Source organism: Pseudophryne corroboree, chromosome 1 (assembly GCF_028390025.1).
Source record: "Pseudophryne corroboree isolate aPseCor3 chromosome 1, aPseCor3.hap2, whole genome shotgun sequence".
NCBI lineage: Eukaryota > Metazoa > Chordata > Amphibia > Anura > Myobatrachidae > Pseudophryne > Pseudophryne corroboree.
In genome coordinates this window covers 813777344-813793751 of record NC_086444.1, presented here as the reverse complement: position 1 = coordinate 813793751, position 16408 = coordinate 813777344, and the positions used below count along the sequence as shown (strand labels likewise).

Below are 16408 nucleotides of genomic sequence, written 5' to 3'. Positions count from 1 at the left end.
GCGTGGCCGGTGGGAGGCGGGCCAGGCGCGCTGGCGTGGACATTGTGGTAGTACAGGGACCCCACTAGACCACCAGGGCAAGGGCACAGGTCGGTTTTCTCTCGTAAACCGTTTATATAAGCCCACGGTACCCGGTGGTAAAGTCCAGCAGGGGGATAAGGCTTTGACCTGTAGCCCCTCCCCCAGCCCCAGGGCGCCATTTAGAGTAAATGTTCCCGCCCAGGAGCTGCATATCTCTCTCTCCCTCACTCCCTGTCAGCGTTTGGGCACCATTAGGACAAGCTGAGCTGATCCTGGGACTGTTTGGGCAAATCCTCCTCTGTAAAGCCGCCTGCATGTCAGCGCTGTGCATTTTACAGGACACTTAAGTATTCTACATGTCTGCTGACAGTGTTAGTTAAGAAAGAGTGCATTTAGTCAGGGTTATATAGTACTACAAGTACCCTGTGCTATACATCCAGTCTTTACTGTGCATTGTTATATCTATTGAGTGTATAGCTATACATAGTACTACTCATTATTGCTAGTCCAGTGCAGTTTTATTGCATGTCATAATTTCTGCATTGTACAATGTGACTATGTGTGTGTACATATAGCTGCTGTGTGACCTCCATTTTGTGTATCTCACTCAGATTGCTATCCCTATATTCTATAACCTGAGGGGGCTAAGTGCGTCAGGTTTATCATTTAATATAGGTAGTTCACAGGATATATTCAGTGTGTATTTTTCTCTGTGATTTTTAGTCACCATATACCTCTTGAATTCTCTGCTTGTGCTGATACACTGCACAGGGGGTTCTTGTCAGGTATTGTGCTGCTGATATTGTACTGTGTTGCCTTGTATTGAGCTTTCGGATATGTCAGCTACAAAGGGCAATGGTGCTGTAGCTGATCCCACATTGCGAGGTGGTGACACTGCAGACACATTTGAGGAAAACATAGCAGCTGAGGGTTCAGGTTCTGGGGGATCCTTACCCTCAAGTGGGACTGTAGCAACGGGGGTTCATAATGACCCACCTTGGGCTACCTTCTCCACGCTATTAAATACGCTGGTAACTAGACTAACGCCCCCTATGGGACCTTCTGTGCCGGTGCAACCACTTATGGTCCCTGCGGTTAACCCGCCATGGGCAGATCAACTGTCCGCTCAGTTACAGCAATTGAACCAATCACTGACTACTCAGAAGTCTAACCCTCATCCACCTAAGACCAAGGGGTCCTCTAAGCGGGCCATTACTTCCTCACAATCCACCAACCTCCCAGACTCCTCATCTGATGAGGATGGTGTTTATAATGACCCCACAGATTCTGATCCCGACGCTACTGATGGGGATTCTGTGTTACAGGTGGATGTTTCTGACTTGTTGGAGGCTATCAGGACCATTCTTCAAATTACTGATGATCCGGAGCCTGATGCTGCCCCTAAGAAACCGGACAGGTTTAAACGTCAGAAAGTTTTACCTCATTCTGACCATTTAGTTGACATACATCAGGAGTCCTGGGAAAATCCAGGAAAGAAATTCACGCCTCACAAGAAGATGCTGGCTCGCTGTCCCGCTTGCTGTGGAGCTAAGTAAAAATTGGGAGACACCCCTGCCAGTGGATTCGCAGGTGGCGCGGCTGGTGGTATCCTCAGCTCTGCCGGTAACTACCGTCACGTCTCTGAAAGAACCGACAGATAAGCGTGTGGAGGGTTGTTTAAAGGCAATTTACACCCTAACTGCTGCTGCGCATAGGCCCACCATGTCAGCGACATGGGCTGCAGAGGTTGTTGAAGTGTGGGCTCAGGAGCTGGAGGCGGAGTTGCCTTCCAACGCTTCTGATCATGCTAGACAATGTCTGTCTTATATTGTCACAGCTTCTCATTACATCAAGGAAGCGACTTCTGATGCTGGTATTCTGGCGGCCAAGGCTTCTACTACGTCCATTTTGGCCGGATTCTCTGGTTACGGTCCTGGTCTGTAGATCTGGACTCTTAAGAAAACCCTGGAGGTACTACCTTTTAAGGGAGACATTCTTTTTGGAGAAGACCTCAACAAGATAGTGGCTGACTTAGTCTCTGCTAAAACAGCATGTCTACCTAGTACTGCTCCTTCGGTGCCGAAGGCTAAAAGTACTCCATTTCGCTCCTTTCGTCCTTCAGGGAAAGCAAAAGGTCAGGCGTACCCGAAACAAGTTCGCACTTCCAAACCCAAAAGCCCAAACCCAAAAGGGCCTGGGCTGCCTGTCAGCCTGCTTCCAAAACTGACAAGCCTGCTGCAAGACGGGGCGGGCCTCCCTCTGGGGGATCACAGGGTGGGGGGCTGACTTCTAGGGTATACCCAGGAATGGTTGAGGACCACTTCCGATGCCTGGGTACGGGAAGTCGTCACTCGAGGTTACGCCTTATCCTTCAAGAATCATCCCCCTCATCGATTTTGCCTGACAGACGTCCCTTCTGATCAAGTGAAGGCAAACACTCTTCATTCGGTGGTACAGTACCTCCTGGACACAGGAGTGGTAGTATAGGTGCCTCTGGCTCAGATAGGCAAGGAGTTCTATTTACCGCTGTTCCTAGTCCCGAAACCGAATGTGTCCTCCAGGCCCATTCTCAACCTCAAGTCCTTGAACAAATTTGTGAGGGTCTCCAAATTTCGTATGGAAACTCTTCGCTCTATTGTTCTGGCCTAGGAACCTGGGGATTATATGGTCTCCCTGGACATACAGGATGCTTACCTGCATATTCCCATTGCAGTGTCGCATCAGCAGTACCTGAGGTTTGCGGTTGGCAACCTCCATTACCAATTTCGGGCGTTACCTTTTGGTTTGACCACGGCTCAGCGAGTCTTCACCAAGGTCATGGCGGTAATGACGGCTGTACTCCACCGTCAAGGGGTCAGGATCCTACCGTACCCGGACGACTTGTTGGCAAATTCCCCAGAAATTCTCCTACGCCATCTGGATCTGACTATCCAGTTTCTGCAAGCCCACGGGTGGCTCATCAACTGGAAGAAATCTTCCCTGGTCCCTGTTCAGAGCATGGTGCACCTGGGGGCGTTGTTGGACACTCACAACCAGTGGTTGTTCTTGTCTCAGGAGAAAGTCCTGAAGCTTCAGGACAGGATTCGATGCTTCCTATCTCGTCCGCAAGTGTCGATACATTCGGCAATGCAAGTGCTAGGTCTCATGGTGTCGGCTTTCGACATGGTGGAGTACGCTCAATTCCATTCCCGCCCTCTGCAGAAGTTGATTCTTGCCAAGTGGGACAGCCTGCATCACCGGATCAGGTCTCAAATTATCTCCTTGTCTGCGGAGGTCCGTCTATCACTGAGCTGGTGGCTTCATGACCAACGATTGAGCAGGGGTCATCCCTTCTGGATCTACAACTGGGTCCTTCTGACGACAGATGCCAGTCTGAGAGGTTGGGGCGCTGTGTTGGAGCAACACTCCCTTCATGGTTGGTGCACCAAGGAGGAGTCTCTCCTCCCGATAAACATTCTGGAACTGCGGGCGGTGTTCAATGATCTGAACTTGGCCCAGCATTTAATACAGAACAGACCTGTTCAAGTACAGTCGGAAAACGCCACCACGGTGGCATACATCAATCATCAAGCCGGCACTTGAAGCCACATGGCAATGAGGGAAGTATCAAGGATTCTTCAGTGGGCGGAACACCATCTACCAGCCATATCGGCAGTATTCATTCCGGGGGTCCTAAACTGGGAAGCGGACTTTCTCAGTCGTCAGGACGTCCACGCCGGAGAGTGGAGCCTCCATCCAGAAGTGTTTCGACTCATCGTGGTCAGGTGGGGCCTTCTAGATGTGGACCTGATGGCGTCTCGACACAATCACAAGGTTCTGGTCTTCGGAGCAAGGACAAGGGATCCACTAGCAGCGTTCGTGGACGCACTGACAATTCCATGGAACTTTCAGCTGCCATACGTGTTCCCTCCAGTGTCACTCCGGCCCAGAGTAATAAGGAAGTTCAAGCAAGAAGGAGGAATCCTACTTCTAATCGCTCCCACGTGGCCCAGATGGCATTGGTTCTTAGACCTTCAGTGTCTCTCGATAGAGCGTCCCCTTCTACTTCCACAGCGCCCAGATCTCCTCGTTCAGGGCCCCTGTGTATATCAGGATTTAGCCCGGTTGGCTTTTACGGCATGGCTCTTGAAGCTTCCGTCTTGAGGGCCAAAGGTTTTTCTGAGGCGGTCATTCAAACTATGTTGAAGGCCCGGAAACCGGCTTCTGCTCGGATTTACCATAGGGTCTGGAATTCTTACTTTGCTTGGTGCGCATCTAACAATCATGGTGCTTACAAGTTTAATACGGCCAAACTTTTGGCCTTTCTACAACAGGGCCTGAACTTGGGCCTTCGTCTGGCCTCCATCAAGGTTCATATTTCTGCCTTGTCGGTTTGGTTCTAGAGAAAAATTGTGACTTTACCTGATGTTCATACGTTTACTCAGGGCGTGTTGCGAATTCAACCTCCTTATGTCCCGCCTGTGGCTCCTTGGGTCTTGTCGGTGGTTCTAGAGGCGTTACAAGAGTCTCCGTTTGAGCCCCTTGAATCTGCAGACCTTAAGTGGCTTTCTCTTAAGGTTTTGTTTTTGCTGGCTATTGCCTCTGCTAGATGGGTGTCGGATTTGGGTGCCTTATCTTGTAGGTCACCATATCTGATTTTTCATCGTGATCGGGCGGTTCTTAGAACACGTCTCGGGTATTTACCTAAGGTGGTGTCTTCTTTCCACCTTAATCAGGAGATTGTGGTTCCGACCTTTGCCTTTCCTGAATTGTCTTCCAAAGAGCGGTCTTTGAATGTGGTATGGGCTCTCCGTATCTACGTGAAGAGAACTGCCTCCATTAGGAAGTCGGCTTCACTCTTTGTTCTGTTTGCTTTTCACAAACGTGGCTGGCCTGCTCAAAAGCAGACCCTAGCCAGATGGATTAGAATGGCGATTGCACATGCTTATGTAGGGGCTGGCCTTCCAGCTCCTGCTACCATAAAGGCCCATTCTACTGGGTCGGTTGGACCTTCTTGGGCGGCCTGCCGTGGTGCGACCCTTGAACAATTGTGCAAGGCAGCTACGTGGTCCTCAGTGAACACGTTCATAAGGTTTTATGCCTTCAATACCTCTGCCTCCCAGGATGCTTCCTTTGGACGCCGGGTTCTTGTGCCCGCTACAGTGCATCCCCTCCCATAAGGAACTGCTTTAGGACATCCCCAATGTCATTCCCTGTGTACCTCGCAGCAGGAAACGAGATTTATGGTAAGAATTTACCGTTGTTAAATCTCTTTCTGCAAGGTACACTGGGCTCCACAGGGCGCCCACCCTGACGCACTTGGCTTCTTTGGGTTGGTATGGCATTAGCCGCTGACACTTTCTCCTGTCGTGAGAATGTGGTGTATGTGGCTACTAACAGTTGCTGTCTTTCGCCTGCTACTGCATTGGACTGGTGAACAAAAACTGAGCTCCTGTGCACGGAGGCGGGGTTATAGAGGAGGTGGCGCTATGCATTCTGGGAAGAAGGTCAAAGCTTTTAGCCTGTTGGTGCCTCGGATCAAGATCCTACTCTACATCCCAATGTCATTCCCTGTGGAGCCCAGTGTACCTCGCAGAAAGAGATTTAACAACGGTAAATTCTTACCATAAATCTCGTTATTCCCACTCGTGGGTGTCCATGACACCCATTGAGTGGGAATAAATCCTGTGGCGAGCCACCGAACCTGCAAGGGGACTCTGTTCTCTACCGGCATTCTGCCAAAATGAACACCAGGGGAGACAATGGGCAGCCATGCCTTTTATCATGTCAACTTGAAAAGAGGTATGAGAGAGTACCGTTCACTCTGATTCTGGCATGAGGGTCATGATGTTGGCATGGAGGAACCAGAGACACGGTGAAGAAGATTGATGACCTTGGTGGTGTTGTTTCGCAGACTGAGACAAATCCCATCTGAACTTGGTGTATTAGGTCTGGGATGATTGGTTAAGATGGTTAGCATACATTTTTGTCAGTACAGTAGTTTGACGTCAATATTAAGCAAAGAGACTGGCCGATTGGTAGAGCACTGTTTTGGATTCGGGCCCTCTTTGGGGATGATCGTAACATGCTTTGAGAGGTTGTGGAAGCCAGGGACAAGGTCTATAACTGTAGTAGGGCCAATACTTTCAAATCTTATAGTATGCTATGGTAAAACTATTGTGGCTGGATGTTTTACCTGAAGTGTCTTTAAAGGGAAATCCATTTCAAACGCCCTTTCCCAAAAAAAAACATAGGAAATCTGCTTCTGTGGAGTGAAATGAAAAACATAACAAACCAGACATGGAAGAAAAAATCTGAAAATGGGCAAAGTTATGGTCTCTATCAACTCCAGTCTTAAAGGAGATAAAATAATGTATTTGCTTTATCATGGGTGGCTACTCTAGGTTAGTTCTTACCAGATTCTAGTACAGAAGCCTTAGATCCATATCGAATACAGATAAGCTCTTGCATTTTTGGCTGTTTTTGTAGGTCCACCAATAATTAATTTTCCAATTTTGGAATAATGCGTTCTGATGTTTGAAACTAGTTGTGATCATGTCAGTACCTTATATTTTAAGAATACTTTTTGTTATTTCCATTATAGGGCTTTTAAACTGATTTAGCCCATGCTGTTATATGCTGTTTTGTCCAGCTGCTGTTTTTACAGAGCAAGACTAAATATTACCTATACCTTCCTGTGAATTGAGAGATATTACCCTCTGTAGGTATCCACTTGATTGTGGAATTTATAAGAGTTTCACAGGATACAGAATATGTTTTGAATTTTGGGTCTTATTTGGAATTTAAGGACGTTTTATGTTGTGCTTTCTCACAGCCTTACTCTAGACTTCTCAAGAAAATGCTCTCCATACTGACATTCCTCCTCTTCTAAAGCTATCACTGTATTCTCGTTACTGGGTGAAATTAAACCCTTGTATTTCATGTTGCAGGAGACCTATCATTGTGTAAATTTGTTCAGGGGCTAAAATCATACATATATTGTTAATTAAAGTGCCAAACTCTCCAAACTCTTAAAGATTGATTAATTTTAAATATAGTCAAATGTACTCTGTTGAACAAAAGCTATGCTTTTGCGATTCACTTGCATATAATTTGTAAAGCTCAGTTACTCACAAGCTATTATAAGTTGCAGTGCCACCTATGACACAATTTCAATGAGTTAGCCCCGCCCCCTACCCAGAGCCCTATGGGCTTTCCTGTGCTTCTGATCCTTTTACAGCAGTTGGGAGGTGCTCACAAACTGACTTTCTCTATTGCCATTTAAATATGATTAACAAAATGAATGTAGCATTTCTTTATTACATAAACCACTGAGTCTATCTGGCTAGTGGTAGGGACAACCTTAAGAAAAATGGTTTCCAAGTGGTAGTGCAGCTTTAACTTGGCATTTTCCCATTCATTTAACTATGTATTGCATTTAAATGGTCTTTTTTGGTCCATTGAAATATATGAGAAATCTCCTGCATATTACTGGTTTGTACATGGGGCTAGGGGATTGTGAAAGGGTTGTCCTACCTTGGGACCAGCTGTGTACAATCTAGCTCCCCAGAGGCTGCATGAGGCACTCCACCACTCTCCTGCTCACTATGATGGCAGTGCTGCAGCCGCATTGAGAAGAACCAGACTACAGACATCCTCTTGGCACAATGTGGGCAGAAAAAGGAAGAGCCTCACTGACCCTGACTCCATAACCGAATGTGAATGCAGGGCAAGCACTCAATTCCTTCTCATGTAAGCAAACGTCATCCTGCCCACTCTAGTAACCAGAATGCCAACCTCCTGTATGTGAACAAATGTTTGTTTAATTGATTTTTCATCTGATAGTAAATTTAATACATAAAAATACACACAGGAGAAGACATGGCCCTTATAAAACCCAGTCGACAGTTCTAAAATTTTAGTCACCTGGCAACCAGTATATCCTGAATTAGTGGGCATTTTAGAATATATGGATAAGATTCTCTGATTCATCACAATTCCTCCAGCAAAATCTAGATGCAAATGTACAGATATTATAGATTTTATCCAGCATTGAATACAATACAGTCTGTGTATAATCTTAGCCAACATTTTTGAATGGTTATTGCATTTACAGTATTTGAAAAATTGTTACTGGCCTGAGGTAGAAGGAGAACTGTATGGGTCTACAACCCATTTAACTTGGATAGAGAGTAATAACAATAAGAGGTTATACCTGGAGGATATACAACCCATATGACTATGAGATCTGAGTCTAGATCCAGTGGTGGACTTGCAAATATTTATAGAAATCTAGGGCAGGGATTTGGAACATTACTTCTATTTTTGTTAATAACAAGAGATTAATTTATGAACAGGTGACCAATTGGATACCTGTAATTAGTATGGAAAATCCAAGAGTTGTAATTTGATAGTGTAGTTTACCAGTGCTTTAAGTCTCACTTATTGTCACTGGTATAGATTTTTTTTTAGTATACTGATGGGGAACATGCTGACAGTGCATGTACGCTTAATTAATTTGCATCCTTTAATACCAATTTTTACGTGAGTACTTCTTTCTCAGCAAAGTACAAAAAGTAACCTTGTATATATGTAAATACCATAATACATCATTATCAAAAACCCCAAATTGTTTTTATTGAAGGGTTTTCTATTTATAACTTGATTCAAATATTATAGAAATACAATGCAATGCAATTAGTATATGTAGATGCTTCTTTTGGAGGGTTGGTTAAGCGTAGCACACTACCTCCATCCTAATCTCAGACTTTATTCAAGATAATATAAAATCAAGACTTTAGTTTCCTGGTGGCGTTACAATACAGTTTCCCTCTTCATATTCCTCCTACGGCACATTGCTGTCTCTCTGTGCACTGAGATCTGTATCTTATTGGTGGATAGTTCTAGCCATTCCCCTCCCACCACTCTGACTGATGAATGACCAATCAGTGTGGGTTTGACATGGTCATAACCAATAACCATGGGGTGTATGCTACCAGGCACATCTATGTAATGCACAGGCCACCAGCTATCCCAACAACATTACAATTAAAATAGCCTGCCAGCCTTCTGACAACTCTGCCCACCTCTATCATTTTGAAGACAAAACAAATGACTTGATTTTCCTTGTATAACATTGTTTTGAGTTTTTGTTTTTCTCCTTTTAAAATCATTGTGTATAACTCAGGGGGCATACATTAAATAAATATGCACTTAGTTGCTGATGCAGAGTTTAACACTATTTCGGTTTTTCTTCAAATGAATGGTTTTTGGTTGTTTTACTGGGCACGTGTCTGTGTTGCAGTGCACATGTCTAGCGATGGTGCTACAGCTTCGGTACAAAGATGCAGTGGCTATGCGATTACCATCCACCACTGAATCAGGCCAGTAGAGGGTCACATTGCATACCTCCCAACTTTGCTTGAATTGAAAGCCCAAAATTAGGGGGCGTGGCCTTCCAAAAGGGGGTGTGGCCTCGCGGCAAGTGCCGCGATCGCAAGCCACGTCCCCGTTTTCATCATTATGGGGGCATGGACAGTGCTGTGAGAGCTGCTGGCCATGCCCCCCTCTCTGCCAGGAATAGACGCTGTGCACATGCGCACAGCGTCTATTCACCACTGCTCTCCTCAGAGCAGTGAGTGACAGGGAGGGATCTCCCAACTGCCCCCCCACTCGCGGGACACTGCGACCCGCGGGTGGGACAGCGGGACAGACCGTGAAAAACGGGACTGTCCCGCCAAAATCGGGACAGTTAGGAGGTATGCATTGATCTGTCAAACCAGTAGTTTGGATTTTTCAAAAACTTTTTATTTTCATTTGTAGAGAAGCCTATTAGAGACAGCAATCCTGGCATTCTAAACCTACTAGAGACTGCCTCTGACAGTCCTTGCTTTCTAAAGCAGATGTGTTCCTTTCACCTCTGACTATACAACTTTGAACCATTAAACAATGTGGAATCCCCAGGACTGAGTATTGTGTTGTTGTATCACTGAAATGCATGCTCCAAGAGCAGACAATAGCAGATGACATGAAAAGGAAAATCGTATGAGTCCATGTTACAGACATGCAGATGTGATAAATGTAAATATACTGCATGCAGCATAATTAAAGCAAAACTAATAATACGACGCAGCTTTATGCTTCTTTGCAGCAAGTACATGTTTTATTAGTGTTAATATTCTATTAACACTTTCAGTGCAGCCATATGGTAACTTCCTCTTCTTGTTTGGCCAAAGTTCTGGGGAGGGGGCAGGGCTGTCCGGGGTGTCAGAGCATTTTCCAGATAAATGGACTGGATCAAGTTTCAGTCTGTTTTCCTAAAAAGAGCTATAAAGTAAGCAGTACACACCAGCTCCTCTTATTTTCTGATGGAGCTCTACATTCTTCATAGAAAGGCACACATCTATGGAACAGTATAGTGTATGAGGCTGCCCAATCAGGAGGCCAGTTTACATTTTGCAATCGATTGAGTGATCAGTTAACAGACCTAAGCATGGAATATATATTGTTTTTCTCTTGCAAACCCAAAATACATTAATATACTTATGTGTATTAGATACATTATAAAATGTTACCATTGAATAATCGTTTAGCTTACCCTTTGTATAATAATAAGAAAGTGTGTCATCATGCAGTAACGGAAAACAAAGATTGTCACCAGTGTGCGTCAGCCTGTGTGTCACCAAAGCGCTGCATTGGGAGGCTCGGAGGTATGTGTCAACTACTTTTCAGTTCACACAGTCAATGAAAAATAAACTGGCCTTCCACCCTCAGAAAATCACCGGGTTTGATGGACTTTTAATGGTTCTTTGTTTATGTCTAGCCGCTAAGCAGCCAAATGGGGCTTGCACACAGACACTGAAACATGGACTTTAGTAACAGTTTGTAGTGTGGCTGCTGGAAGGAAATACTGAAATGTGTGTAAGAGGAGCTGAAAGGGGTAGACGAAAAGTAGGAACTACAGCAAGAGCACAGCACTGTAATGTGATATTCAGAAAATCGGCTATCTAATCTTGCCTGCAAATTCCTTCCACCCCCCTCTGCATGACAGAAGGCAGTTTACTGTGCTTTAGCTGGAGGCACTGTCTGTAAAACTGCAGAGCAGGCAAGGAGACAGCTAGGATGCCAGTGTGATCCACTCCACAGCTTCAGTGTAGCCCAGGCTTCTGCTTACTATTGTATGGCCAAAAAAATGTGAGGCTTTATGTGGGAAGCCCTGAGTAGGGAACTGATTTACATTACCCAAGCTAGCAGTCAGGCAGAGCTTCTTGTCAGCAGACACTACTTTGGGGTTGGTTCACATGCCAGTCACGTCCACCCTTTGGAACAGCGAACAGCAACATCGGGGCTTCATCAAGTGATGAGAGCAGACGTCAAACTGCCCTATGAATATTGATGTGGAGGCTAGTCTGCTTTCGTAGAGGAGCAGAAGGAAGCAAGATGGCTGCCCTTTAGGATTTGTTAAAAAGGAGAACAGACTGTGTTTGCTGGATTTCTGCAAGGCAGAGGGACATTTCAGAGGTCAGAGTGCTATGTTTATGCCCATATGTCCTTTCTTCTCTCTCTATTCCCTTTCTTTTTCACACATTTCACACTTTTTGTATAGATGTTTGTGTAATGTGCAAGAATAAAGAGGAGAAAATATACAGATCCTTCTCCAACATGGCTGACAAGTGTAGTTTTCTCTTGATAATAAAATACTTTTTTCTGTTAATCATTTTTCCTGTCTTTAAAAATGCATACTGCAAACTGTTTTGTGCCTGTTTTCAGTTGCTATTTAGAACTTGAGAGCTTCTGGCTTGTTCTTGCTGTTTTCTAAATATTTCCTGTTCTGTGTCTTAAGAAAAAAGTAATGTAGCTATGTACTATTCCTTCATTTAGTGCAAATTTAGCAATGCAGGTTTTCATATGGACTGTTGAAGCTCATCTTTTGTTTATATATTTAGTACAGTTGATATGTATGCTTTATTATTATTATTTTTGTTTTATTTGAATGTGCTTTAGCTGTGCAACTAAATCTATACATTTTATGTGGTCAGTGTAACAGACTTGTAACAAAACATGAGCATACTTTAGGTCGAGGACATCTTGGTGTGTTTTTCTTTCTGTCGCCCGGCATGTGTCTTTGAGCGTACCTTGGACATTTTTTTGAAGGCTGCATTCTGCCTTTGTGCTGCTGGTGAATCAGCTTTCTTTTGGATAGCCGGTGAGTGACAAGTAGACACAAAGGCAGGCGCAGTCAAAAGGACATAGGCAAAATGTCATAAACATACTTTTAGGAGTATTGGTAATTGCAAGGTCAGATTCCCGGTAAGGGACTGAAACCCATAGTAGAGTTTAATTGTTCTTTTTTACCTCATTTAAAATTAAGTCTATATAAATAGTCACATTCTATGTAAGAAAATATGTTGTTTGTTTTTTTGTATGTTTATACCAAAGCAGTGGTTGGATTTTCAGCGCCTCTATTAACAAAATAGGTGAGATAACCATGTGACAACCATATATGATCCTTTGATACTGTATGTGTGAATATTAGCACCTCATCAGTACAGTGTTAGAAACCATCAGAGATAATGCTACAAGTGTCTCTGGACATCTAAATTGGGATACTTAATGTCCCATAACATTTTTCTGCCTAGCTACTGAAAATGGGATCAACCTGTCTAGCGGCAACACTTTTTAAGTACCATTTCTGATGGGTGACTGGAGAACCAGGGAACCTCCATTTCTCAGAACTAGTCAGCTGTTTATTGTGACACTTAAGGAGATTCTTCAATAGAGTTGGCTTTATTACATGGTAAGGCACAGCACAAATTAATTAAAACAAACTGCTTCCCTTTCTATCCCCCAACAGTGGCCTTTTTTTACTTTCCCTGGGATTAAAATGTGTTTCCTGTTGCAGGTTAATATAGGCAGTTTTATTTGCATCTTAATGGCTGTCTGCAATGCTGCAGAGTGGGGAGGAACTATGCAGATTCAGTGGTATATTTACATGTGTATTGCAACACAGGACTTTCATTAAGTGCTGTCTATGATTTGGGATGAAAGGCGAGAATCATACGCCTTTGCTTGTCATATGAATGGAATGGAGCAAGCCCTGTGGGAACTGATAACATGTTGGAGATGCTAATCCTTAATGGCAAGACAATAGCAATAGGAAGGTGTGTAAAATGCATCAGTGTTTACAATCAAGTAATACTAATGTGCCTGAAGATGGGCAGTTAGTAACCTGTTTGTGTCTTCTTTGTACGGGTTAATATGTGTCTTAGCTGTTACATACAGTATATCTTGTTGGGTTATGCTTTTGGTTAAGTGCAAAACAAGCCACATCAACATCTTATCATTAAAACTTAGATCGGAAAAACTGAATGTTGATGAGTCAGAAGCCTTCCAGTTCTACTTTTAGCTTTTGTACGTCAAAAAGAAAACATTATTATGTGATGAAGAAGGTGGTGCTGTGACATGAATTTATGCACTTCTGATTGCAGTAGCATAAGGCAGCACCATTTAAAAGAATAGTCCCATTTCCTGTCCTCTGTTGACACTTGGATGGCCATTTATTCTCTGCATTTGAATCCACAGTGGATTTCTGATTGTGGAATTTAGTTGGGTTTTTTTTATAGTTGAGTATTGGCACTGTTTGCAAGGCTCTTGGCATTTAGCCAGGGCACTGAAATAGTTGTGATGCAGTGCGCATGGTTTTGGACTCTGGCATGTCAACATTGTTTAAAGAGCAAGCAACATGCGCCAGCTCAGGGCATGTTATGACGGGCAGAGCTGTACGGTTGTTCGTCAACTCTTGTGTTGCATCAGGTAACAGTTGAACAGTACCGATATGTCAGTATATATTCACATGCTGCATAGTGTTCTGTCAGTAACTTGTATTGCACAAACCACAAATTTATCTATGTCCGATCAAGTTTTCCAAATATCTGTGGGTAGCCATCTGTTTGTTGACTATCAATATTACTTTTCAGTTTAACTTGTTGTCATTAGGTAAATGAAAAGCCCCAACACAGAACTGCATAGATCGTTACATAGGTTCCAGTTGAACTTGCTATAATGTAAGGCTTAATAAGCAGAGTTAACTGTTTCTATCCTCTGCTGATTGCAGAAGTCGCTTCTATGTGTTTTATGCTGGTGGAAGAGAGCTGCCAAGTTAACAAAAATGCCAGTGGTTATCTTTGGAAACGATTTTGCAAAACATGACCACAAATTGTTTTCGTAGATTCACAGCATTCTAAGTTCTCATTGTGGCGTATAATCACATGGAGGATATACATCCAATATAGCCCTATGCCATTTACATACCACTGCTTGCCAGAAATGCAGGACACGGCCAAAGAAATCCACAGTGGTGTTCACATCTTGACTGACAACACAGATACAAGTTTGCATGACTGGTTGCCCAAAATGCGTAGTACTATATGGTTGGCAACAATGCCAGTTGGCCATGAACAACTGTGTGGCCAGTTATGTGGTGTTGCAGTAGACATTTGTGTGGTATATATCAGCAACTGGAGCCATTATGTTGTCAGGGTAGCCAATCCATAAACATTTAGAATACCTGCCATGTTCTTCTTTGTATTTACTACTGTATATGTGACATTTCTCTACCTGGCAGATGTAGTTCCATTTACAGTACTGTATATACATTTATACAAACTTAACCAGGGGTGTAAAAATGTAAATGTATCAAAGCACTCACTGAGAATAATCACCTTGGTGGACTAGGTGTAAAAATATTATGCAAGGACATACATTACATTAAAGTTAGTAGAGATGGGGGGCCTGATTGCACAGGTTACTAGGGATGCCGGGAAATCCATGCAGCTGCAGCCAGTGAAGCAGCCTCTGGTTTCTGCACACCCAGAAAAAGGGGACAACCCCCCCCCCCCCCCCCCATGTAAATCATGCTGCAGCATTTAGGGCACTGTGAGCAACAGATCAGAGAACATCGGATATGTATATAGACCGTCATGTATGTAAACATTGTGTACAGTGCATCTGGGAATCAGGCTCTGTGTTCTCTATTTATGTTACATTGACACAGGAAGTGTATATATGTGAATTTTTAACATTGCACCCTTTCAATTGGGCTTTTTATAGTTTGAATGAGGGTCTATTTAGCCATGTATGACATGGTATAGACTGTATTTCATGTAGTTCACAAATATTGCTTTATCTATGCTTTTAGTGAGATAGGCATCTTACTCTGGGAATGGCGTAGGGCGGTTTTAAAACTTAGGCCAATGTTGAATTTCTTCCCCATGGTAAGTGTATGAAATACTGTGTTATATCAGCCAGCTGAATATGATTACAAGCTACAAGTGTGTGATGCAGTGTTATTCTAGCTCAATTCCGCGCATATTGGGCAGTGTGTATGGCCAATATGCAGGTGCCCGTGGATGCTAGCGACGACTTCAGGTTTGATGTGTTGCACATCAAGCCTGACGATATTGCTAGCAACAACATGTATGCTAATGAAAGATGGAAGGGTCCATGGATCAGTAAAGGTAATGCCAAAATGACCGCATACACAGCCAGTTGCAGTCATTAACCATTCAAATTTGTCATCCATTCTGTTTAACATCTTAACAACCTTGGCATGTGAATCAGGATCTGCAACTTCTTTGGATGCATACATAATTTGGGGTTGGCTACGGGATCACGGCGGTCAGAATACCAAAGCCGGGATCCCGACCGCCAGAATGCCGGCAGGTGGGTGAGTGCAACGAAGCCCCTTGCGGGCTCACTGTGCTCGCCACAGGTTCTATTCCCACTCCATGAGTGTCGTGGACATCCAGGAGTGGGAATATCTGTGGCAGCGCGGTCGGGATCCTGGCGTCAGTATTCTGACCACCAGCAAACTGGCTACATCCCCATAATTTGTGGTCTAATTCCTCCTCAACCAATATAATTAGCTGGCAAAATTGCAACATATATACAGTAGCCATTTTTAACCTCACTGTGTCTTATGCTAATAGTGACACATGCTCTGTCAGCTATATAAGCATGATGTCAGCTGGTGTTATGTAATGACGTGATTCTTAAACACCCTTATATAATATTGGGATTCTTAGGTGTAATGCTCATTTGTGTAACAGCAAAGTAATTAGTCAAATGTTTTTATTATACTCTGCAAACTATCTTGTCAGTGAAAAGTACACAATCACACTTTGACCGTGTTACATTAATGCCACAGCTGGGAAACCATAAAAGTCTGCCGTCACATAGGGTCACTGGCTCAAGCCTTTAATAAGAGAAACCTATCTATTTTACAACTTCATTGCTTGCTTAAACCAAATGTGGTGAGTTTGTGGTATACAGCATTTTACATTTCATCCACCATTACCGACTTCACCAATGTACAATGGTTTGCTTTTGATAACCCTACTTTTTTCTGATC

The 16408-nt window shown here is 43.7% G+C and overlaps 1 protein-coding gene and 1 long non-coding RNA gene across 2 annotated transcripts in view; one reads left to right on the top strand and one right to left on the bottom strand.

Moving 5' to 3' along the window:
- LOC134910960 (uncharacterized) overlaps nucleotides 1-16408 on the bottom strand; it is a 48624-nt gene that overhangs the window by 30036 nt on the left and 2180 nt on the right. The window lies entirely within an intron of this gene.
- The window catches only part of TET2 (tet methylcytosine dioxygenase 2), a 205645-nt gene continuing 200058 nt past the window's right edge, over nucleotides 10822-16408 (top strand). Inside the window, exon 1 of the mRNA XM_063919346.1 lies at nucleotides 10822-11520. The gene's annotated coding sequence lies outside the window, so the exon portion shown is untranslated. The remainder of the gene's footprint in view (nucleotides 11521-16408) is intronic.